Below are 26757 nucleotides of genomic sequence, written 5' to 3'. Positions count from 1 at the left end.
CAAATAAACCTGTTGGACGATAACCTTGTGTTGTATGATTTTTAACTCTGTCTGCCCAGTCCAACACTGGGCCTCCAAAATCATCAAGAATATCAGTGTAGCTTTCCCAGAGTCCTGGCTAGCAACACTAAAAGAGACCCATCAGGATGTTTACCTCAATGCTGTTTGTGAGAGCTTGCTGTCCAAAATTTGACTGAAGGAGCCTCCTACATTAAATCAATGGCAAAACATCTAAATTGCTTCATTGGCTGTAAAGTACTTTGGCATGTCATGGACTGCAGAAAGGCATAATGTAAATGCAAGCTCTTTCCACAGTGAGGAGTTGATTTTCATGCTGATAAGCACCAAAGGAGATTAACCTGGGGCCAAATTCACAGATAGTCTTAAAGAATGGTTCAACCTTACAATGGGAAACTCAGAGAACAAGAGAAAATAGGGAATTTATATTTCTTCCAATTTGAGAGATCCTCCATCACGTGGAAGCCTTTTGATGTTTGAAAAATTGGGAAAAGTTTCCAATATTTACATTTAATGAGGCCCACCATGGGTTATAATATTTATGAGTTTTGCTTAATTCTTGTCCCCTAAAATTTGAAAAGGTACATGCATTTTCTGTCACCGTCTTAAAGATTACGTCAAAAATGGTGGTTCAACATGGCCTTTAACCTAGCCTGTTTCATTCTTGTAATTGAGCAAATTCAGTCCCCAGGTCTGTGCTGAAACAGTCTGGACAGAGTTGAGGAGTTTCATCAGAAAGAAGGAAGAGAAAAAAATGACTTGCACTTAAGATACTGTATTTCTTCACCAATGGACATCTCAAATTGCTTTGCAGCTAATAAGGAATTCCTGGGATATAATGTATAGAAACATGTGCCATACAGCATGCTCACACAAACAGCAAATGATAATGAACCAAATAATATATTTTTTGTAGTAAAAAACATCATTGTCATGGAGTTTCAGAGCACACCCACAAAAAATAAGACCCTTTGACCATTAAGCCTGCACAGGTCTCGAAAGGATAAATATTGGCTCAGGTCCTGGGATTAATTCACTTGCTCTTCTTCAAAATAGGTTAGAGACAAAAACACTGCAGATGCTGGAACCCAAGGTAGACAAGCAGGAGGCTGGAAGAACACAGGAAGCCAGGCAGCATCAGGAGGTGGAGAGTCAACATTTCGGGGGTTAGATCTGACTTCCTCCACCTCCTGATGCTGCCTGGCTTGCTGTGTTCTTCAGCCTCCTGCTTGTCTACCTTCTTCAAAATAGTGCAGCGAATCTTTCACATCCATATGAGAAGGTGGATAGGTTCTCCTCTTGTCTGACCTATACTGCACTCCCTCAGCACAGGGTGGGACAGTCAGTCCCCATCTTTTGTCTGGCACATGCATCAAGAACCGGCTAGCTCACAGGCAGGTCTGCTACCCTCTGAGCAATGGCTGATACCTTTAAACCTCAGGGCTCTAGATTAAAACACAATCAGGAAATGTGTTGGGGATTTGATCAATTGATTGAGTTTTTAAGAGATTTTATAATATGGAAAGAAACCCTTCGGCCCATCATTACCAGACTAGTTATCAACAGTCTATCTATTCTTAACCCACTTTCAGCACTCAGCTATGGCAGTTCAAGGTCTTATCTAAATAATACTTCTTAAATCTCTTGAGTATTCCTGCTTCTACCATCAGTTTAGGTAGTGAGTTCCTAATACTTTCCCCCGGTTACTCGTCCCCCTTATTGAGGGGAAAAGCTTTCTCGTCCTGTACCCTCTCTCTGCCCCTCATAAATCTTACATCTCAACTGGCTCTTCCTTAGCCTCCTCTGCTCTAAGACAAACAATCCCCACCTACCATCTAGTCTCTCTTCATTGCTAAAGGTGGCCCCCCTCTGCTGGAGTATGTGAATGTTATGTTAGGAAGCATGGAGGTCATCTGTGAGGCCCTGCACAGTTAAACTGCCTTAAGCCAAGAAAGGCAAGCTGTCACAGCCCATGAGAGCCACCAGACCCGAAGAGAGCTCTGGGGACAGAGGAGGAAAGTAGTGAATTTTAAAAGCCAACTAATACTTAAAAGTCTTCAACATGAGCATTCACATCTTTAAAACAACCACATCGGTACCAAGATCAGTTCTGAATAAGTGTTTCACACAGGAGACACTCAGGAACTGCCACAAGGTGTCGCTCACCTACAAACACCTGAAGACATGGAGTGGATGTAGGCCACTCAGCACATCAAGTCTGTTCTAGCACTCAATGACATCACAGATGATTTGATAATCCTCAGCTCCACTTTTCAGCCTTTTCTCCACGACACTTGGATTGGTCATCTAGATTGGATCCCCACATGAAATAAACAACTGCAGTAATCCAAATGACCTCAGTACCAGGAACAAGGACAATTATTCACCAGAGCTGCTCCACCTGATCACCATCACAGACGAATAGACATTGGGTGAGCGGAGGATGTGCACAACTCCTATGCTTCAAACAAAAAGATGTGCAGTAAAAATTTGTCATTTGGTACTCTGTGAACCAGCATACTTCAGTAACCAGAATTTCAGTTAGGTTGCTCTTTCAGATCTGGATTGGTTCACCTTCTGTTTGGATGTGAGCATAAGAGGTGTGGTTAGTAAGTTTCCAGACGACACCAAAATTGGAGGTGTAGTGGACAGCGAAGAAGGTTACCTCAGATTACCATGGGATTTTGATCAGATGGGCCAATGGGCTGAGAAGTGGCAGATGTCGTTTAATTTAGATAAATGCGAGGTGCTGCATTTTGGGAAAGCAAATCTGAGCAGGACTTATACACTTAATGGTTAAGGTCTAGAGAGTGTTTCTGAACAAAGAGACCATGGAATGCAAGTGCGTAGCTCCTTGAAAGTGGAGTCTCAGGTAGGTAGGATAGTGAAGGCGGCGTTTGGTATGCTTTCCTTTATTGGTCAGAGTATTGAGTACAGGTGTTGGGAGGTCATGTTGCAGCTGTATGGGGACATTGGTTAGGCCACTGTTGGAACATTGCGTGCAATTCTGGTCTCCTTCCTATCGGAAAGATGTTGTGAAACTTGAAAGCGTTCAGAAAAGATTTACAAGTATGTTGCCAGGATTGGAGGATTTGAACTATAGGGAGAGCTGAACAGGCTGGGGCTGTTTTTCCCTGGAACGTCGGAGGCTGAGGGGCGACCTTATGAAGATTCGTAAAATCATGAGGGGCATGGATAGGATAAATAGACAAAGTTTCTTCTCTAGGGTGGGTGAGTCCAGAAATAGAGGGCATAGATTTAGGGTGAGGGGGGAAAGAAATAAAGAGACCTAAGGGGCAACTTTTTCACACAGAGAATGGTGCGAATATGGAAGGAGCTGGCAGAGAAAGTGGTGGAGGCTGGTACAGTTGCAACATTTAAAAGGCATTTGGATGGGTATATGAATATGAAGGGTTTGGAGGGATATGGGCCGAGCGCTGCAGGTGGGACTAGATTGGGTTGGGATATCTGGACGGCATGGATGAGTTGGACAGAAGGATCTGTTTCTGTGCTGTATATCTCTATGACTCTAATCCCTTAAAATCTAATGCTTGTCCCCTGTCAACCCAAAACTCTTGCAATAGTTTTAAAAAGAAGTCAAAGTCACAGACTGTTAGTGATCTGTAGCCTGTCCCTTTTTTTTGGTCTCAGTAGTCCCTCTCAGTTCTGCAGCCCTACATTTCTTCAGCACATTCAGTAGATTCACTCTGCAGCTTCCTTGCCCCTCAGCTCCCACCTCAAAGGGTACTGGCATTATTGATGGACCATTCTACCCCCCCCCCCCCCCCCCCCCAACACACACACTGAATAAAAGAACTGAGCCTGTGAACAGTAGCCACTTGATGAGCATGCTACATACATAATTATACTGACTGAACTGAAGTTTATGTTGTGAGCTGTGGTTAAGGGTACACACTCCCTCTCCAGTAATTCAAACACAGGATCTAAGCTGTCAAGGGGGTAAACAGACTTGATTGTCATAAAGACAAGAGGCTGAATGGTGTCTCATGTTCCACTGACACTCCTGAGAACTACTGAGTGACTGCTGCACAGTTGAAGATGCCATCTTTTGAATGCAACATTAAACTGTGGCCACCATCTCCCGATGGAATTACTTGAAGAACAGGAGAGTTCATTGAATAGAACACCTACAGTGTGAAAGCAGGCCGTTCGACCTATCAAATCCACACCAACCCTCCGAACAGCATCCCATGCTATCCTGGTAAACCAAATTCTTTCATGACCAATCCATCTAGCCTGCACATCCCTGGACACGATGGGCAATTTAGCATGGTCAGTCCACCTAACCTGCACATTCTCGGAATGGAAACTGGACCACTCAGTGGAAAACCACGCAGACACAGGGAGAATGTACAAACTCCACACTGACAGTCAGCCAAAGCCGGAAGCAATCCAGAGTCCCCTAGCACTGTGAGGCAGCAGTGCCATCCACTGAGCCACCATTTTCCCGGTGCACTAGTTAACAGTTGCCCCTCAACTTACACCACAAGAAAAAAAAAACAGCTGGAGAAACTCAGCTGATCTGGCAGCATCTGGGGAGAGAGAAACAGCTAACTTTGAGTCCAGTCAGAGTCTTATTCAGAACTGGAATCCAAAGAAAAGTCATTGGACTCAAGACAACAACTGTTTCTCTCCTGACAGATTCTGCCGGACCTGCTGAGTTTCTCCAGCACTTTCTGGCGTTATTTCAGCTTCCTTAGTACTCTGCTTTGGATGTCACTAAAGACTGGTCATCATCCGTTCAGTCTTGAGGGACCTTGCCGCGCGGAAATTGACAGCGATGCTTGTGGTATGACAAGAACACGTCAAAAAAGTAGGTGTAAAACCTTTCGGGGCGGGGAGTTGTCAAAGGCGCCACTTAAATGCAACTCCTTTTCTTTCAGGCAGACAGCAGTGAATTTTTTTTAATAACAAAGATCCTGCTGCAAACATATATTATTTGCAGCTCACGTATTCCCACCAGTACTTAAACCGTTTGTGCTCAACAGTCGTCAGCCACAAGTAACTTCTCAAACCCTGTAAGACTGAGTCCTAGTTTAACGCGTGTAAAACAAAAACTGCGACGGTAGCTGGCCGCTCCTCCCCAGACTGCAATAGCGAGAGAGGCCAGCAAGCCCACACAATTCATACAGAAACGCTCATTTCAAAAGCAAGCGAGCACCTCCTTTCATTTTGCAACCTGTAGCTCCACAGATTTCAACCCACTGGCTCCCCCCACGCTCAACACACCCATCTCTCTGCTGCCACTCTGGTTAGGTTTACATTCATGAGTTCCAGTTATTGCTCAAACAACAATGATACATTTTGCAATACCAAACGTCTTTCCACCTCCCCCCCCTCAAAAAAAATCTTACATTAACTCTCTTGCAGAAAAGGCAAATGTTAAATTCAAGGCATTAGGTGGAATTCCTTGCCAGTGCAACTCACATCTTACAATCATTCTGATTTTACTTATATTTTTAAAAAAAGAAACGCTGCCAAATCTCACTCTGAAGTCACATTGAGACGACAAAGGAGGCACAGGCTTGATTAGAAAATACTGTAATTGTGCCTCAACACTGACAATTAAATGCAGAACGGTTGAGACTGGAGGTGAAGGCACAGCAGTCCTCCAGCTCAGACCCACTTCTCAACTCCTTCAATGTTAACCCAAGTTCGGTGGGTGTGGGGGGAGAAGAGGCTTCCTGCCTGACTTCAACAAGTAGCAGTGGAAAAACTTTCTCTTCCCCCCCCCCCCATCACCCCCGTAAACCTTGGCACAGCCCAGAAAAATCCCCATCTTTTTTATTATATATATCCACACACATACACGCTGGCCAAACATAACCTCGCCTTCAAGTCAAGGAGTTTAGTCACAAGTTGCAAACAACAGCAAAAAAAACCTTTTGTTTCTCACCTGGACCCAGGCTCCTGTAGATAGTTGAACCCAAATAGAGTTCCCAATCGAGCAGCAAAACTCTTTTCGATGTCTGTATATCTATGTTTATCTAAACACACACACACACACACACACATATATACAGCTCTCACTCTACAGACACAACGAAATTTCTCTATTTGAGATAGATATAAAAAAATCAGAGGAACCTCAGGAGCTTCCCCTCCTTAAGACACTGGACTTACAGAGGAAAATCAGAGACGGCAAGCCAAAGCTGACACAACAAAGAACTAGTGAAAACAAAAGAAACATATGGCCCTAGTAGCAAAAGGCCTGTAAATTAAACATAAAGAGGAGATTAGATAATGAATGTGTATTCACATGCAGAGTTTTGCCTGAGGTGGAAGCTACCATCCGTTGAGGGGGTGGCAGGGAGGGAGCTGTCAGCACTCACAGCACAGATTTAGAGCACAAAAGACTTCGTAACTGCCAAATGAACTGAGCCATTGGGGTGCACCCCATCATTAACTCAACCAGAAACGAATGGCACGCTTTCATCTGGATAGGAATGTGTTCTTGATATTCACTGCCAGACTGGAACTACCTGCTCTGCAAAATCCACTGCTCCACCACAGACTACCAGCTGCTGTGGGCATATGCATAGTTGGACTTCTAATGTCTAATAGGATTATAAAACTCCACTTCTTTCTGTTGGGGTTTGTGACAAGCCACTTGTACCCCTGGCGTACTGATAACTTGTCCTGCCTAATTCAGCCTGTCTTCCATCAACCCTCTCGTTTTTGTTGCCCTGTTTAACAATGCACAATTCAATTTTTCACAGAAAAAGAAAAACTGCTTATTTGTTTCGGAGAATGTGCCTTGACATTCTTACAGTGTGTTAGACAGTGGAGACAAATTGACCTCCTTCACAATTTGGAGAGGCAGGTGAAGACTGCACAGCACAAAACACTGGCACCATTTCTTTTCAACACTTCAGCTGCCCCAACACACACAACCTGTAACTAACAGTTCACTTACTGCAGCACTCTCACATAACCTTACACACACGCACAGTTACTATACCCTACTCGTAAGACACAAGGAAATTGTTTGTAACAGGCTCAACTCTGGCGTTCCTTCCCTCAAACATGCTGCCTGCCTCTCTTAAGACATACCTGAAACCAGGCTTCTGGTCACTTGTCCTGGTATATTCTATGTGAGTAGGTGTGAAATTTTGTTTTGAGAATGCTCCTCCAAAACACCTTGGAGTGATTTTCTACATTAAAATTGTGTTGCTATTGACTTGAACATTAGGAAGTCATTCAGCCTAAGATTAATTCTTTCTTGAGCTCAACCTCATGGTTAGAGTATGAGGTGATGCCCTTGAGTACGACAAACAATGATGAGTGTTGGGACCCTGGAAGCACCAAATATCTGCGGGACCTTGGTTTGCATGTCCACCGGTGCCTTAAGGTAGTGGGACAGGTCAATAAAGCGGTTAAGAGGTCATATGGGATACTTGCCTTTATTAGCTGTGGCATAGGGTTTAAGAGTAGGGAGGTTATGCTGGACTCTGGATTAGTGGTGCTGGAAGAGCACAGCAGTTCAGGCAGCATTCAACGAGCAGCGAAATTGACGTTTCGGGCAAAAGCCCTTCATCAAGAATAAAGGCAGAGAGCCTGAAGCGTGGAGAGATCTTGTAGAGAGAGGAGGAAAACTTCTTCAAGGCAGGCATCCTTGCAAGAGGATTCGCAGTAGGGTTAAAATCAATGAGGTAAAAACAATGACTGCAGATGCTGGAAACCAGATTCTGGAGTAGTGGTGAACTGTGTAAAAAGATGGCTAGGCCATAGCGATAGTATTGTGTCAGTTCTGGAATCCACATTATAGGAGGGATGTGACTACAGTGGAGAGGGTGCAGAGGATATTTGTAAGGATGTTGCCTGGGCTGAACAGTATTGATTACCAAGAGAGATTGCACACACTGGGGTCATTTACCTTGGAGCAGAAGAGACATGATTGAGATGTATAAAATTGTGGGAGCTTAAATAGGGTAGATGGATAGAAACGTCTCCCCTTGGTGGACGGATCAATGACAGGGGACATAGATTTAAGGTAAGGAGCAGGAGGTTTATAGGGAGGAGATTTTTGCACGTTGAAGATAGTGGGAGTCTGGAACTCACTACCTGTAAAGGTGGTAGAGTCAGAAATACTCATAGCATTTAAGAATTATTTAGATGTACACTTGTGATGCCAAGGCATACAATGCTATGAGCCAAATTTTGGAAAAATGGGATGAGAGTAGTTAGGTGATTGTTTTTAATTGTTCCAGATTCGATGGGCTGAAGGGCCTTTTTCTGTTCTGTAGACTTTTACCATTCTACAAGTACTGAATCCTAAGCACTACATACTTCAGTGGCTGCTAAGTGCATTGGGACTAAGGTCATGAAAAGGGAGCTATGTAAATGTAACTTCTTTCTTCATGAACCTCTTGTTCAAACTGGCTATGTAAATGTGATACTTCCCCAGTGACTTCATTCATTTGTTTCTGTAAACGTTATAGATCTACCTTGAATATGGCACACCTAATCTTCTTGGGCATCTGTCACGTTGGGCAGTGAAATATAGGTCTTTCATTTTAAAACCTAAGATGTATTCAAAAATTATTAGAAACAAGCATGCAGTAGTAATACACTTTTTAAAAACATAAATACCTGTTGAATTGTTCTTCTGCTTTCAATTAAGAGGCCAAAGATCATAATCGACTTGTAATTCAAAGACAATGTGAACCTTATCTAGGTGCTGTTCTCAGGGTGGGGTTTGATGAGCTGCTGCTTTGTTTGTGTTGTGTATGCAAGCTACTGTATACAGTATTTAAGGTCAGTGGTTCTGACATTTCTTTGTTTGAGGAGTCCTTTTGTAAATTGATTAATAATCACTGACTTCCATTTGAATGATAAGACTACAGAATTCTCAGAATGCTAATGTTCTCCATGATAAAATGACTTCTACCGTACATCATTTTTAACATGAGGTTCAGCGATATCAGTAAGCTGGGTGTGCTTGTTGCTTCTCACTTTTCTGGATGGAAGGACAGGTAAAGAAGAGGTGCTGTAGTGGTAAGATTACTGAATGCGTGATTCAGAGCGATTACTCTGAAATTATAGGTTCAAATCCCAGTACAGCAGCTGGTGGAATTTATATTCAATTAATAAATCTTGAATATAAAGCTAGTCTGAATAATTGTGGTCATGTTGCACAGACAAATTTGCTCACCAATGTAACTTAGGGAATGAAATTTGCTGTCCTCACTTGGTATCGTCATTCAGCCATCGAATCTGCTCCACCGTTCAATGAGATCATGGAAGATTGCTTAATCCTCACCTCCACTTTCCTGCCTTTTCCTCATACTGACTAAAATGTGTCCATCCAAGCCTTGAATATATTTAACAACCCAATCTTGATAGCCCTCTGTGATAAAGAATCCCACTACTCTCTGAGAGAAAATAAATCCTCATCTCTGCCTTAAATGGGTGACCTTTTAGTCTAGGATTATGCCCTCTCATCGTAGACTCTCCCACGAAGGTAAACAACCTCAATGCATCGAACTTGTCAAGTCCCATGAGAATCTTAAGTGTTTCAATAAGGTCTCTCAATCTTCTAAACTCCAATGAGTACAAACCCAACTTACTCAACCTCTCCTCACAAGAAAATCCTTTCATATCCAGGATCAGCCTTGTGAACCTTTTCTGGACTGCGTCCAATGCCAGCACACCTTTCCTTAGATGAGGGGACCAAATTATTCACAATATTCCAGCTGTGGTCTGCTTATAGCACTTTGTAGTGCTTTAGCAAGGCCTCCCTATTTTTATAATTGAAAAGTGTGGCGCTGGACAAGCACAGCAGGTCAGGCAGCATCCGAGGAGCAGGAGAGTCAACATTTCAGGCATAAGCCCTTCATCAGGAATGTGGAGAGGAAAGGGGGCAGAGTGATAGGTTGGACGGTGGAGGAAGGGGGGGGGGGAAAGGTAGCTGGGAAGGTGAAAAGTGGATGCGGGGGGGGGGGGGGGGTAATAGTGATAGGTCGGCAGAGAGGGTGGAGCGGATAGGTAGGAAAGAAGATGGACAGGTAGGACGGGTCGAGAGGGCAGGGCCGAGTTGGAGGGTTGGATCTGGGATGAGGTGGGGGAGGGGAGATTTGGAAACTAGTGAAGTCTATGTTGATGCCATGTGGTTGAAGGGTCCCAAGGTGGAAAATGGGTCTTTCTTCTACCAGTTGGTGGGTGGCTAGGATTTGGCAGTGGAGGCGGCCCAGGACTTGCATGTCCTTGGGGAAGTGGGAGGGAGAGTTGAAGTGGTCGGCCACAGGGTGGTGGGGTTGTTTGCTGCGTGTGTCCCAGAGATGTTCCCTGACATGTTCAGCGAGCTGGTTTCCGATCTTTATACTCCATTCCCTTTGAAACTAAAGCCATAATTCCAGTTGCCTTTCCTAGTACCCACAGAATTTGGTCATGAGCTTATTGTGATTCATGCATGAAGATCCCATATCCCTCTGTGTTGCAGCTTTCTGCAGTCTTTCCCCATTTAAATAATCTTCAACTCTTCTATTCGTCCTGCTACAGAACATTATCTCCCATTTTTCTCACGTTATATTTCACCTGCTAAGCTTTTGCCCATTGGGCTTAACCAGCCTATATTCCTCAGCAGACTCTCCGCGTCATCCCCACCAGGTGCTTTCCAAATCTATTTTTGTGTCTCCCACAAATGTGGCGATAGTATATCCAATTCATTAATGTTTTCTGTAAATAATTATGGCCCCAATACTGATCCCCTTAGCATTAAACGAGTTACCATGCTGCCATCCTGAAAATCTCTATCATTTATTTGTTAGCTAATTCTCCATCAATGCTAATATATTACCCTTATCACTGTGGGCTTTTATGTTATTGAGTTTCCTTAGGAGCAGTATCTTATTGAATGCCATTTTGAAATCCAAATATATTACACCTGCTGTTTGCCTTTTATCTGGCTTACTTGCTATCTCCTCAACAAAATGTAATAAATATGTTAGATATGATTGTCTCTTCATGAAGCCACACTGACTCTGCTTGACTATATTATGTATTTCTAAATTCTTTGCGAGTCCTTAATAATAGATTTATATTGTCCCTATGACAGATGCTACTCTAACTGCTATAGTTACCTGTTTTCTGCCTCCCTCCCTTTTTGAATAGGGTGTTACAATAGCAGTTTTTGACTCAGAGAATCCTAGAATGTGGAAGCAGACCATTTGGTCCATCAAGTCCACACTGCCTCTCCAAACAGCAACTTATCCAGACCCACTCCATTTCTGCAGCCCTGCATTTCCCATGGCTAATCCACCCAACCTGCACATCCCTGGGCATTATTGGCAATTTAGCATGGCCAATCCACCCTAACCTGCACTGTGGGAGCAAACCTGAGCACCTGAACTAAACCCACACAGGGAAAGTGAGGGTGGAATCAAACCCTGGTGCTGTGAGGCAGCAGTGCTAACCACTGTGCCACACCATGCCCTACAATGGCACTTTAGTCAAAATCTAAGGATTCTTAGAAGATTAATGTTCGTGTGTTCATTTTCTAAAAAATCCAATGATGCAATCAGGTTCAGGGGACTTATTAACCATTAGTCCCATTAGTTTCCCAGGTGCTTTTTCTGTGAAGATGATTATTACGTTTAATTCCTCCCTCTTCTTTAGCCCCTTGATTATTTAGTCTTTTTAAACTTTTCCATGAATCTATGCCACATTGTAAGTTCTTTTCGTTCAATTTGATACTTCCTTGGTTAACTATGTTGGTTTATCATCTTCCTAGAGTCCTTCTTCTCTGGGAATTTGTTGGGGATCATGAATTATTTCCTGGCCTAAAACTAACTTCACGCCCAGAGATTTCCTCTTAACTACTTCTGAAATGACGCTTGCAATATATAGCAGACGGGCAACTGCCAGTGACGCACGAAACCCAAAAAAGGTTAAAGAAAAGAAATAAGTCTGTCTAGCCTTCGCAAAACCACATGGAGAATAGGAGCCCAGAGAAAGCATGAGAGGAGGGGGGAAAGGAGGAGGACTATGTAATGCAGTGCTGTCCATGCGATTGCAGGTCATATTTACAATGTCCATTTACATTTTATGTCAAATATTTTCTGACGCACGCAGCTTGAGAGGTTTTACCAAAGTTCCCAGTTCCTCAGTGTAACATAGCAGGATGGCCTCGGAGAGTGGCCCTTCCACATTAAGCCCCTCCAGAGGTTGACCCAAGCTTTAGTGCTTTCCCACAGAGTCCTGAACCTTACAATGAGCCAGGTTCCAACACTTGCTCCACTTGCACTGGAAGGGGTTTTGGCTAAACCAGGTGTCTTTCATCAGCAGTGGTTGTTGCGTATCTTGTAGGCATCCCTGAGAGCAGCCCGTAGGACATTGCGTACTGAGCTTGCCTGGATGAGTGCATGTCCATAAGTGCACAAGAACCTGACACCATTCAGGATAGAGCAGCCCACTTGACTGGCACACCACTCACCACCTTCAACATTCACTCCTTTAACCGTGGACACAGTGGCAGCAATGTGTACAAGATGCACTGCAGAAATTCACCCAAGCTTGATTGACGACAGCATCCAAACTCTACTACCAAGGGCAGCAGGTGCATGGAAACGCTACCACCTGCAAGACCCCGACAATCCACACAGTATCCAGACTTGGAACTACTTGGCTGCCCCTTCTCTGGGGATTGGCTAAAATCCTGGAACTCCTGAACATGGCAGTGTCTGCACCTGTCCCTTCATTGATTGCAGTGGTTCAAGAAGGCAGTTCCCCACTGTCTTTTCCAGGGCAATTAGGGATGGACAGCCCAGGCAGCAAAGCCCACATTCATTTCAGGAATCTTTTGAAAAATTGCTCAGGATAAACCTCAACATGGTTCCCTCTCTGAAAGCTGCTTCACAAAGAGACATTCCATAATGACAACAGTCTCATCCCATGCACAGTTTTCATAAGGTTGTGTTGTTTAGAATAGATTAGACCTAATCTGTCTCCACACAGACAGTCACCCAAAGCTGGAATCGAACCTGGGTCCCTGGTGCTGTGAGGCAGCTGCGTTAACCACTGAGCTGCCATAGAAGGTTGTGGACCCTCTAAATGCCCTCTGTGGAGGTCCTGTACCGGGGGGGGGGGGGACCACAACCTTTGATCACTTCTGATAATCTCTCCACCAAAACAACTGGATAAAGGGAGGCAATGGTGTAGCAGTATTGTTAGTTGACAAATAACCAAGAGGCTTAGAGGGTCCGGGAACACGGGTTCAAATCTCATCGTGGTAAACAGTGTAATTTAAACTGATTGAACAAAATTGGAATTGAAAGCTATTTTTATATTAGTGACCATGAAACCATAAGTAATTGTTGTAAAGATCTACCTGGCTCACTTCAAGGAAGGAAATCTGCCATGCTTACCTTGTCTGGCCTACATGTGATTCCAGACCCACAGAAATGGGGTTGACTCTTAACTTCTACCTGAAACAGCCCAGCAAACCACTCAAACCAAGGGCGATTAGAGTGGGCAACAAATCTGACCAAGCTGGCAGCATCAATGTCTGGTGAAAGCATAAATAAAAAGATTATATCATCAAACCACACAGTCTGGTCATGACGACGCTGCTGTTTGTGCGGGATTGTGCTGGACAAAAATTAGTTGCCAAGTTTACTGCATCATAACTGTGACTAAACTTCAAATGTACGTCACTAGATGAAAAGCAAATTAGGATATTCTGTGGTTCAGTGAGATGCCATTTAAATACAAGACTTTGATTTATTTATTTGCCCGGCATTGTAACAGGAAGGAGGAGAATGGTTTGGCTTGAAGATTAACAGCTGGCATTAAGACAACCTTTTACATTTGTAGATTAGATTCTCCTGGAAACAGGCCCTTCGGCCCAACAACTCCACACTGACCCTGCAAAGAGTAACCCATCCAGACCCGTTTCCCTCTGACTAATGCACCTTACACTATGAACAATTTAGCATGGTCAATTCACTTGACCTGCACATCTTTTGGACTGTGGGAGGAAACTGGAGCACCCGGAAGAAACCCACGCAGACACGGGGAGAATGTGCAAACTCCACACAGGCAGTCACCCAAGGCTGGAATCGAACCTGGGACCTTGGTGCTGTGAGGCAGCAGTGCTAACCACTGAGCCGCCGTGCCACACGATGACATCTATGTACAAAATCTAATTTACCAACTAAAAAGAGTGTCTGAAAATGTTTTTTTTAATTGTACAAAACATTGGGATTTTTTGATGTATATTCATTGACCTTTCTTTCTAAAAACGTCCCTTGTTTCTCTGGTAACAGTTTTAATTCAGATGTGATTCTCATTTTGCTTTCACTCCATGCCCTCCATTACCTTACCCATTGGATCGCTCTTTATAAACAAACTTTAGGTCATGAATTTCGAACCAGAGACGCAACACAGTTCCACCCCCACAGTTCCACACTCACTCAGCATCCACACATAAACCTGCTCCAGACAACAAAATTGAAGACAAGACTGGGCTCACTTGCAACACCCTCCACAACTGAAGAGGAACAGTAGGAGGTCATTCATCCCCTTCAAACCCTTTCCACCCCTCATGCAGATCATGGCTGATCGGTGCCCCAAATCCATTTGCCTTACTTTGTTCTTTGCTCAGAAAGTGAGCCGATATTCTAGAAATTTCAATTGAAGCGCCATATATGAAGTCTTCTGAAGGAGAGAATTTGAGTATCCACAACCTTGACTTCCTGATTTTAAAAGGTCCAACTCCAACTTCAAGCTTGTGCCCTTCCCACTTAGACTTTAATCCTATATTTTGTTCTTTGCCAGTGAACCTTCGATATATCAAACTATCCTTGCAGAAATGTGGTGTCTAAATGGAACAAAGCACTCTAGGTGGGCTGTGACACAAGACTCGGTGTAACTAAATCATCACTTCCTCTCCTTTGCATTCCAAGCCTCTTGAGATATCAGTCAACATTTTAGATTTGTTTTAAACAACCTGTTCAGACATGTTATGACACACCTCTGGAGCAGGTGGGACTTACACTCAGGCCTCCTGGCTCCAAGGTGGGATGGTCAACATTTTGGGTTACCTTTTGAACCTGCGCTCCAGTGATTAGTGTTTCTCTGTACTTGGTCATTCGAATCCCTCAGCATTCTCACAGAAAGCGTCTTGATTCCAAAGTGGATGACCTCAGATTTCTTTACATTGAATTCGATCTTGTCCTTTCACTTAACTTGTCTCCATCCCTTTGCAGCATTCTGTTTCCACCAACGCAAATGAAAGCATCCACTAAGTTGTAAGCTGCAGACTTACAAGGTACAACTCTTCATACGAGTTATTGACGCAGTTGGTTAATAGTTGAATCCTCAGTACCGATGCCCTGGCAACATCACACATCACAGTCTGTCATTCAGAGAAGATTTCCTACATCCCAACCAATTATGAACCCATATCAAAAGGTTACCTCCAATTCTGAACACTTTTCATTGTATGTTTGGGCGGGATTTCATATCAAATATCCCTTGGAAAGACAGACAGCCTCCATTGGCTCTTTCCTGTTCACTAAGGAAGGAATCTCCTCAAAATTGCAGCTAGATTATTAGTCGGAGGTGACAAATTCATGTTGACTGTCTCTGATGAAGCTCATATTTGTTCAGGTGCTCAGTCACTTTGTTCCTGATGGTAGATCTCTGCAACAAACTGTGACAGGTCTACCATTCCCTGGTTTCATTTCACAACAGCTTTGAGTGTATTGGTGGAAGACTATTCGAACAGGATAGGATAGAGATTTGAATGGAGGCATGGATAACAGAAGCATCAATCACAACAGTTGACTCAGCTCTTCCATAAATCCTGCATCGCTGCCATTGTGCTCTCTCTCTAGATATTTCACATGGTATCAGGGGAACGACCTTACCCATCATTAATGATCCCAAGAGAGTTAGGGGGCTGAATTACAACAGACATTGTGGAGCCATACTGGAGCTTTCCTTCTGCAGATATTGTTACAGCTCTCTGCAACAGCCTCTGCAATATGACAGGGGACCCATCTGTTGTTGGTGTTCCCAGCCGCAGACAACAGGAACTCCCACTTGCTAACTTCCATTCCCACTTGGTCCCAGAGCTGCCTTCAGTTAAAATTAAGGGTCTTTCTCCCAAGGAGCAACCCAATCCCAGGAACCAGAAACCAGCAATATCCTGTCTCCAAGTGAAGGAATAAAACAGAAATTTAGGGAAATATTTAATGGGATCTGTGGGAAAGAAACAAAGGTGAATGTTTCAGGTCAGTAACCTTTTCCCTCCATTGACCTGCTGAGTCGTTGAGGCATTTTCTATTTTTTGTGTCAGATTTCCAGCATCCACAGTATATTTTTGCTTGTGTATCAATCCAGTCGGTGGGGATCCAGTAAGTAACTCAACTGATAAGTAAGCGCAGAGGCGACAAAAGTCAGAATGTCAACCCAAACCCTGACAAGTCACTAACTCAGCCACAACTGGAGTACTCTGACTGGTTCTGGGCACCACACGTTTGAGAGGATGTCGCCGGTTCAGAGAGGGCTCAGAAGAGATGGACTGTGTGGATAACAGCAGAAGGGACTGCAAGTTTTGCAAAGATCAGAGAAGCTAGAATTATTTGGCTAAGAGTTGAGAAGATTAAAAAGGAGATTTAACTGGGGTGTTTAAATTCTGAGGACCTCTGATTAAATAAGGAAATAGAGACCGTTTCGACTAGCACGAGGGGCTCACAGATTTAAGATACAGTCTGTTCTGATAATAATGCGATGGTTCAGTTCTCATGCAATTTCACGTTGTAAGAAAATCTCACAAAAATCGCACCATTTAAATTAATGGGGCCAGAATCGTGTTATCGCCAAAAAAGGGAAGGAAAGTTCGCGTTTTGTAAATAACAGTCTAAATTCTTCAATCACATTAAAGCCAACTCATGTTGAAGAAACATGCTTTATAGTAGAACCAACTGTAATTGCCAAAAGAAGGTGATTATGGGGTTGTTTCGAAAGCAATGATTGCTATGATCTGGAATGTTCTGCTTCAAAGACTGTTGGAAGCAAATTTAATAGTAACTTTTCCAAAGGAACTGGATACTGAAATAACTACACAGAGACCAGTATCCCGTCACCAAGTTACCCTTTATTTACACCCTTAAACTTAGGAGACCTTCTGCAACTTCCGTTTTTTTCAGCCAGAACTCCCTGATTGACCCAGGTTACCAACCCCAACCAAGGATTTCCTAGTCAATAAGATCCATCTGAACTGTGGTTTCAATCACTACAGATATATACTTGAATGTGACAAACCTGGAGGCTGGGGAGAAATAGCAAAGGGAATGGATAAACTGGATTTCTCTTCAAACAGAGACATGTTACCTTCTGCATATACAGTTCTTCCAGGTCATCAGTGATTGTAAATCTGGTTAGTTTACTTTCAGATCACTGTTGGTCGAACCCCAGACCAAGATTAAGTAACAAGACACCACACCCAATCTGCAAACTGTTATTGTTGGACAATTACATTTAAAAGGCATCCAGATGGGTATACGCTGACAAATGGGACTACATTGGGTTAGGATATCTGGTCGGCATGGACTGAAGGTCTGTTTCTGTGCTTACATGTCTATGCCTCTATGACTCTGCCCATCTGTCTGACCATCGGCAGTTCTCCACCTTAGACAGTTCCTCAGGATCGAGGATGCCTTGCTTCCACTCGGTTACAATGGGTTCAGAGATGACTGATAAATGCAATGTACAATCTGCAGTCTCTGCCATATGCAGGGCAGGGAGTGCTGGAAGGTTGGCTTGATGAGCTGTTTGGACCTTAGTGCACTCTCTCCACATCGACTTCACCTCTGCATGCTCCGGGTGAAGCCTCCCAATGTGTTCAGCATCTTCCAAATTTTTTCTATTTTAGTTTCTTACATGTGACATGCATGAAGTTTACTGATTGTTTGGTAACCCTTCGCAAATTAGCAGACAAGCACAGAGTGTACAGATGTGCAGCTCTGCATTTGTTCAGTGCCCTTAAGGTGGGAGATTTCATAACTAGGTGGTACATTTCTAAGTTGAGTGGAGAAAGACTTAAAAGTGACCCAAGAAACAACTTTCTCACACAGTGTAATCCAGAAGAAGTGGTTGCAGGCACAGTTACAACATTTAAAAGACACTTAGACAGGTACATGAATAGGAAATTACAGGGATGTGGACCAAATGTAGGCAAGTGGGTCTAGTTTACTTTCAGAAGCTTGGTCGGCATGGATTAGTTGGACTGAAGGGTCTGTTTTCATACTGTGTGACTCTATGATTCTATATTTCAATTGGGTTGCTTGATCCCTTCAGAGATGCTTTGAGGACAACACAAAAGAACCTTCTGGGGGGTCTCATACAGATTCTGAGTTCCAAGTGAAATAATTGTATTGGGAATCCGGTGTTAAGCATCCAAATGACACATCCTGCCCAGCGAAGTTTTGGTTCTGAGTGATCAGCACCTCAATGTTGAGCACGTTGGCTTAGGAGAGGATACTGCTGAGCGACCACCTTTCTTACCACCAGACTGAGAGGCTACCAGTGCATGGTTGAGCCTGGTGTAAGTTGTCCAAGTCCCCGACGCATAGGAGTGCAAAGGTCATTGATGTCCGGGATACCTTAATCTTCATCCTGCCTTTGTGAGCCTGGTCATCAATAATCTTTTCCTTCGTCAGACAAAGGCTAAGCTGGAATGTCAGATGCAACTAATGAAAAGGTCAGAAGATTATGGACAAAGCAAAAGGGCATTGCTGAGAATTTCATAACTTTTCTGGTGATACAGATAGGAGCTCAGGAAAACTGAGTGATCTTGTGGATTAGACACTGGCCTTTTCCCTTAGGAACAGTAGTTTCCATGGCACTGTCCTGGCCCTATGTGCTGATGTGCTTGACCGTGTTGCAGACAAGCTGACAGACTGAATACTGTTTGTGGTGGGGTTCGGTGTGAAGGACACTAGTGGCTTGAGAAATGGTTATGTTGACTGGGCAGTGCATTCAAGTTGACACCAGAGCACAGGCTGAGTGGAAACCACCCTGGGAGAAGCAATATCATTGTGTAACCGTATCATCTGCAGCACTGCCATCAAAGTTGAGCCTGTTATTAATAGCAACACTATAAGCTGACCTATTAAAAGGGGTCCCAGTAGTGAGATTTACTCTTTACAGGAACCATGCTTGTTAATTGACAGTGGAATGACTAATAATACAGCCTGAGTGAAATGCAGCTGGGTGGATCCACCTGCTTGAAGGCTGACCCTTGTTCACAGGCCCCTATTATACAATGACAGGTCCCAAATAAATCATCGCTACATCAGTCACTGCAGCTAATCTGGAGAGAAGCAAGGTGAGCTAAGCTACAGCAGCAAGTTCACGCGTTGGAAGGCTACCAAACTGTCTCAGCCTCCGTTCCTTCAGTACTTTTTTAAATCTATACTCCGATTAATCCCTGTCACCAACTCACTCCCACTATCAACTACACTCCCAACTTCACCCTTGGCCAATATACACCCTCCCTCACAACCCCAGAAGGACCCAAAAATGTAAGAGGCACAAACAAAAAGGGGGAGGCAACAGCCTTGTGGCATCATCGCTGGACTGTTAATCCAGAGACCCAAGTAATGTTCTGGGTATGTGGGTTCAAATCCTGCCACGGCAGATGGTAGAATTTGAATTTAATAAAAATCTGGAATGAAGAGTCTCATGATGGCAATGAAATTGTTAGGAAAAACCCATCTGGTTCACTAATATTCTTCAAGGAGGGGAACTGCTATCATTCCCCAGTCTGACTTACATGTGACTCCAGACCCAAAGCAAAGCAGCTGACTCTTAACTGCCCTCTGGACATTTGGGATGAGCAATAAATGCTGGCCGAGCCAGTGATGCCCAAATCCCATGAATGAATAATAATTTTTAAAAAAGGAATACCATTGAATACAAATTGCTAATGTCTCCTTCACCCTCCACCTACCAGTACTCACACTACTGCCCAAACCCAGTTAGTAAAATGCTGATTCAAAGTTTGGGAGAAGATTTGTAGCTCGGGTGCTCGTTGTTGTGGTTCTGTTCGCTGAGCTGGAAATTTGTGTTGCAGACGTTTCGTCCCCTGTCTAGGTGACATCCTTAGTGCTTGGGAGCCTCCTGTGAAGCGCTTCTGTGATCTTTCCTCCGGAATTTGTAGTGGTTTGAATCTGCCGCTTCCGGTTGTCAGTTCCAGCTGTCCGTTGCAGTGGTCGGTATATTGGGTCCAGATCGATGTGCTTATTGATTGAATCTGTGGATGAGTGCCATGCCTCTAGGAATTCCCTGGCTGTTCTCTGTTTGGCTTGTCCTATAATAGTAGTGTTGTCCCAGTTGAATTCATGTTGCTTGTCATCTGCGTGTGTGGCTACTAAGTAAAGCTGGTCGTGTCGTTTCGTGGCTAGTTGGTGTTCATGGATGCGGATCGTTAGCTGTCTTCCTGTTTACCCTATGTAGTGCTTTGTGCTGTCCTTGCATGGGATTTTGTACACTACATTGGTTTTGCTCATGCTGGGTATCGGGTCCTTCGTCCTGGTGAGTTGTTGTCGGAGAGTGGCTGTTGGTTTGTGTGCTGTTATGAGTCCTAGTGGTCGCAGTAGTCTGGCTGTCCGTTCAGAAATGCTCTTGATGTATGGTAGTGTGGCTAGTCCTTTGGGTTGTGGCATGTCCTCGTTACGTTGTCTTTCCCTTAGGCATCTGTTGATGAAATTGCGCAGGTATCCGTTTTTGGCGAATACATTGTATAGGTGTTCTTCTTCCTCTTTTTGCAGTTCTGGTGTACTGCAGTGTGTTGTGGACCTTTTGAATAGTGTCTTGATGCAACTTCGTTTGTGTGTGTTGAGGTGGTTGCTTTCGTAGTTCAGGACTTGGTCTGTGTGGGTGGCTTTCCTGTATACCTTTGTGGTGAATTCTCCGTTCGGTGTTCTCTGTACCATCACGTCTAGGAATGGGAGTTGGTTGTCCTTTTCTTCCTCTTGAGTGAATTGGATTCCTGTGAGTGTGGCGTTGATGATCCCGTATGTGTTCTCTATTTAGTAGCCACACACGCAGATGACAAGCAACATGAATTCACTGGGACAACACTACTATTATAGGACAAGCCAAACAGAGAACAGCCAGGGAATTCCTGGAGGCATGGCACTCATCCACAGATTCAATCAATAAGCACATTGATCTGGACCCAATATACCAGCCACTGCAACGGACAGCTGGAACTGACAACGGGAAGTGACAGAATCAAATGCCAGAGGAAAGTTCACAGAAGTGCTTCACAGGAGGCTCCCAAGCACTGAGGATGTCACCTAGACAGGGGACGAAACGTCTGCAACACAAATTCCCAGCTCGGCGAACAGAACCACAACAGTAAAATGCTGAGCCCCTTATCTCACTCCATCGTATATATATAAAGATACAGAAATCTGGAAAATTGGAGCAGGAACAGGCCACTCGGTCACTCATTCTAGATGATCTTGGCTGATCACATAATTTTGTCCTCTGTTCCCACTTTCTCTCCATACCCTTTGAACCCTTTAGCCCTAAGAGCTACATCCAACACCTTCTTGACAGCATTCAAAGTTTGGACAGATAAGTCCACAGTCTCACCACCCTCTGGGTGAATGAATTTCTACTTATCCTCAGTCCTGAATGGCCTACACCGACGTCTTAGACTTTGACACTGATTCTGGAATTCTCAGACATCAGGAGCATCCTTTCTGTGTTTACCTTGTCTAGTCTTGTTTGAATCTTCCAGGTTTCTATGAGATTTACCCCCACCAATAGCCATCACTCTCAAATTCTCGCGAACATAATCCTAACTGATCCAGTCTCTCTCCAAACATCAGCTATGCCATCCCAGGAGTCAGTCTGGTAAACCTTCACTGCATTCTCTCAATAGGCAGAACATCGTTCCTTCAGATAAGGAGACCAAACTGCACACAATATTCCAGGTGTGGCGTCACCAATCGCCTTGTACATCCCTGCTCCTGTACTTGAACTGTCTGACTATGTAGGCCAACATACCATCTGCCTTCTTCACCACCTGCTGCTCCTGCAATCTTTCTTTCAGCAACTGGTGTACAAGGACACCCAGATCTCGTTAAACATTTCCCTTTCCCAGTTTATGGCATTCACTTATACCCATTCACTCAACTTGTCCAAATCACTCTGAAATATTTCATTGTCTTAGTAAACTGCTCTCTCATGATTGGTTTAACCTGACTGTCACCATGCCTCAGGTGAGGGAAGACATAGAGAAAAACAGTCCCTCACGGTATCCTCAGCCGAAGAGGGAACAGAACCCATACTGTTGACATCACTCTGCTTGCAAACCAGCCATCTATCCAAATGAGCTAACTGACCTCCTTCTGTTCCATATATCTTTAATGGAAATATAAAAGGCTCTGAGGGGGTTTGGCAAGATAGTTGCTGAGGAGATATTTTCTCCAACAGGGGAATCTAGTACTAGGGGGCACAGCTTGAAGATAAGGGGTCTCCCATTTAAGATGGAGACAAAGTGAACTTGCTTTTTTCAGATGGTCATTAGAGTTTGGACTTGTCTTCCAAAGAGAGCAGAGTTAAGAGTGTGGTGCTGGAAAAGCACAGCAGGTCAGGCAGCATCTGAGGAGCAGGAAAATCAACATTTCAGGCAAAAGCTCTTCACCAGGAATCATCAGGCTCCTTAGATGCTGCCTGATCTGCTGTGTTTTTCCAGCACCACACTCTTGACTCTAATCTCCAGCAACTGCAGTCCTCACTTCCACAGAGAGCAGTGGAGGCTGGGTCATTGAGTACATTCAAGGCTCCATTAGTCAGCTTTCTGATTGACAATGGAGTCACGGGTTATGGAGGACAAGCAGGAAATTGGAGGCAAGGCCGCACTCACATCAGCCATGATCTTATTGAATGACATAGCAGGCTTGATGGGTTGAATGGCCTACTCCTACTCCTATCTCGTCTTATCTTATGATCTCCTCTCTTTCAGAGTCTCATGCATAGAATGTCAGATCACACCCTTTACTACAAGTCAAGTGACAGAATAAAAACACAAAGCTAAAACCCACAGCAACCCATCAATATTATTTACAGGCCCACATGTTTGAAGAAAGCTCTCAATTTCTTAAATGTAGACAAGATAATCCAGGATAACATACATACACAAGACAGAAAAGGGATATGTCCATTTAATTTTAACTTATACTCCTATTGTCTCTCAACTGTGTAATAAATCAGCATAAAGAGTAATTGCCCATTATTGTGAGAGACCATTTCGTTCTCTCGGTAACCATGGCAAAAGTGTGTTGCCCTAAACAAAAGGGAGGCTAGAATGATGAAGACAAAGAAAATAAAATGTTTAGTACAGCAGCTCTTTTCTGTGAGGCTGCCTTTGGGAGACATACAAAAAGTGACTTACAGTGAAAAGCAACAGAAAGAGGCTTTTCTTTTACAAAGTACTTATAAATAACACTGCATGTTACACCAGAGACTATTTACAAGGAGTGAAAGTGAGTGCTATGGAGAGTGCACTTTGTATGAGGGTTTGCATAATGCTGTTAAGGTGTTTTATATTGCATGAGGCCTGTGCTATTGCTGTTGATTTCTGGAAACACCAGCCTTAGACAACTGGCTGTAGATCACTGCAGCTCCCTAACTGTGCAGCTCTGAGGTCCTTGGACATAAAGTGCCATATCCCTGAAACTCACACCAAATTCCACCTCCTGCTGGGAGTCTTCCCTAGGAATCTGGCTTGAATTTAACCCTCAGCTGAGCTTGTAGGAACTTACTATGTGCAAATGGGCATTTAGTGTTTCCTAAATAACAATAGTGACTAATCATCAAAAACAACACTTCAAAACATGTTCAGAGAATTCTGATGTTGTGAATGGCTCACTATATAAACCCAGATGTCTCTCTTCCATTCATTCTGGACTCTCTTCCTACTGTTGGTCAATTTTGGTTTATTTGGCGCCGAGTTGTACAACACTGAGTCATGCAGGGCCAGGATGCACTGTCTCCCCTAGATCAGATTTGCTCTCTGACCTGTGCTGTGTTAGTTAATCTCAGATGGGGCTGCCATAAGGGTGTTAAACTTTGGGCAAAAGTGAGGACTGCAGATGCTGGAAACCACAGTTTAGATCAGAGTGGTGCTGGACAAGCGCAGCAGGTCAGGCAGCATCCGAGGAGCAGGAAAATTGATGCTACGGGCAATAGCCCTTCATCAGGAATCATTGGCACCGTTGAACTGGGACTCATGGTAGGCCAGCAGGACTCCTGTTTGCCTCTGTACGTGGTCATTTTGTCCCTACGAATAACAGGCCACACTCGAGCACATTTTGTAAATTTCAAAAATATACTTTATTCATAAAATATTTTGATGATCTTTGCAATTGGTCATGCCATACATACGTAAACATTCCATTTCTTTGCATACAGAGACAGAGTAATCATTGATATATACAGGTCTGTATGATTACTATCCGCATATTTAGCTGGGAGGTCAGCGGAGCCCACCTACTGCTTAGGCAGGCAGATGTTACACGGTGGTCTTTCCCCACTGCGTCTTGGCGGCAGCTGCCCCAAGCTTCAGCACGTCCCTCAACACGTAGTCCTGGACCTTGGAATGTGCAAGTCTGCAACACTCGGTCGGGGTCAACTCCTTCAGCTGGAAGATCAACAGGTTTCGGACCGCCCAGAGAGCGTCCTTCACTGAGTTGATGATCCTCCAGGCACAGGTGATGTTCGTCTTGGTGTGCGTCCCGGGGAAAAGACCGTAGAGCATGGAGTCCCGCATCACGGCACTGCTCGGGACGAACCTCGACAAACACCACTGCATTCCCCTCCAGACTTCTTCTGCATAGACACATTCCAGAAGGAGGTGTGTGACAGTCTCGTCCCCCCTGCAGCCACTTCGAGGGCAGCGTGCGGTGTGGCTGAGAGTCCAGGCGTGCATAAAGGATCTCACAGGTAGAGCCCTTCTCACCACCAGCCAAGCCATGTCTTGGTGCTTGCTGGAAAGTTCTGGCGATGAGGCTTTCTGCCAAATGGCTTTGACAGTCTGCTCAGGGAACCGCTCAACAGGATCCGCCCTCTCCTTTTCCCGAAGGGTCTCAAGGACGCTACGTGCTGACCACTTCCTGATGGACTTGTGGTCAAAGGTGTTTTTCTTCATAAACTTCTCCACGAAGGACAGGTGATACGGAACGGTCCAACTACTCGGAGTGTTCCACGGCAGGGAGGCCAGGCCCATCCTTCGCAACACCGGGGACAGGTAGAACCTCAGTACGTAGTGACACTTGGTGTTTGCGTACTGGGGAATCATGTACAGCTTGATGCAGCCACACACAAAGGTGGCCATCAGGGTGAGGGTGACATTGGGTGTATTTTGTCCCCTGTTGCCCAGATCTTTATACATCGAGTCCCTTTGGACCCGGTCCATCTTTGACCTCCATATAAATTGGAAAATGGCCCGGGTGACTGCAGCAGCACAGGTTCTGGGAATAGGCCAGACCTGTGCCACGTATAACAGCAATGACAGTGCCTCAAACCTGATGACCAGGTTTTTTCCAGCAATGGAGAGCGACTGTAGCTTCCATCTGCCCCAGTTTCTGCCTCACTTTGCTGATATGCTCCTCCCAAGACTTGGCGCACGCCCCAGCCCCCCCGAAGCAAATACCCAGCACCTTCAGGTGGTCAGTCCTGACGGTGAAGGGGATCAAGGATTGGTCGGCCCAGTTCACATAGGTCAAGCTGACTCCAGTGCAGTACTGAGCGTGTGCTGCATTGTCAACTTTCAGACAATGTCGGGTACAATTGGGATGTTACACCTTTGGAGTGCGATGACTGCTATAACACGCAGCCAACGAGCGTAAAGCAAGATCCCACAAGCAGGTCATCTGTTTTTGGTGCTGTTTGTGGGATAAAATATTGGAAAGACACTAGGGAAAACTGACAGCTGACAACGGCGCAAGTGGAGAGGATGTCAGAAGCTCTTCCTCAGGGTCCTGAAATTCTACACCTTCCTCCCCAGAAAGCTGTCCGGTCGAGAAGTGACAATCTGAAGACTGAGACTGAGAGAATTTTGTCAGGTAAGGTTACAAAGAAGTGATAGAACAAAGGTGGATGCACAGAATTAACAATAAGGTGAACTTCCATCAAACTGCTTGATGAAGCAAACTCCAGGCCTAGTCAGTATCCTGTTCCTGTGAGCTTCCTCAGCCTCATCCACTTCGTGGTGGCTGTGAATCATTGGGCAGCATTTCTCCAGCAGTGGGTCTGGATGTGGAGAGGCTCTCTGCTCCTTGGTGGTGGCTATTTGAGTTTAGTTTATTCTCAGGACTGCTGTGCATGTCCATAGATCCTGGAAGGCTGCAGGACAGATAGGTAACTAAGAAAGTGTACGGGGTACTTGTATTCAGTGCGTTGACCAATAAAGGCAAGTGCAAAAAGCTAATGACAGAACTGTACATAATGTTAGTCAGGCCACAGCTGGAGTACTGTGTGCAGCTCTGGTTACCACAGTGAAGGAAGGGTGTGGTTGCACTAGAGAGGGTATCAAAGAGATTTACCAGGTTATTGCCTGGGCTGGAGTGATTTAACTGTGTAGAGAGGCTGGGGCTGTTTTCCTTAAAGGAGAGAAGGCTGAGGTGGGGGGGGGTGTATCAGATTCTGAGGGACAGAGTAGAAAGGGAGAAACCTTATCTCTTAATGGTGTGGTCA

At 44.5% G+C, this 26757-nt stretch overlaps 1 protein-coding gene across 6 annotated transcripts in view; it reads right to left on the bottom strand.

Annotated features, from left to right (window-relative positions):
• The window catches only part of gse1b (Gse1 coiled-coil protein b), a 627491-nt gene that overhangs the window by 448961 nt on the left and 151773 nt on the right, over window positions 1–26757 (bottom strand). The window contains exon 1 of one of the 6 annotated variants that reach the window (XM_072595901.1): window positions 5936–6238. The exons of the other annotated variants lie outside the window; for them this stretch is intronic. The gene's annotated coding sequence lies outside the window, so the exon portion shown is untranslated. Of the gene's footprint in view, window positions 1–5935; window positions 6239–26757 lie in introns of those variants that run through there. 6 annotated transcript variants of the gene reach the window in all.

Source organism: Chiloscyllium punctatum, chromosome 26, assembly GCF_047496795.1.
Source record: "Chiloscyllium punctatum isolate Juve2018m chromosome 26, sChiPun1.3, whole genome shotgun sequence".
Taxonomy (NCBI): Eukaryota; Metazoa; Chordata; class Chondrichthyes; order Orectolobiformes; family Hemiscylliidae; genus Chiloscyllium; species Chiloscyllium punctatum.
Note: the sequence above shows the minus strand (reverse complement) of the source record. Positions and strands in the feature narration are given on the sequence as shown.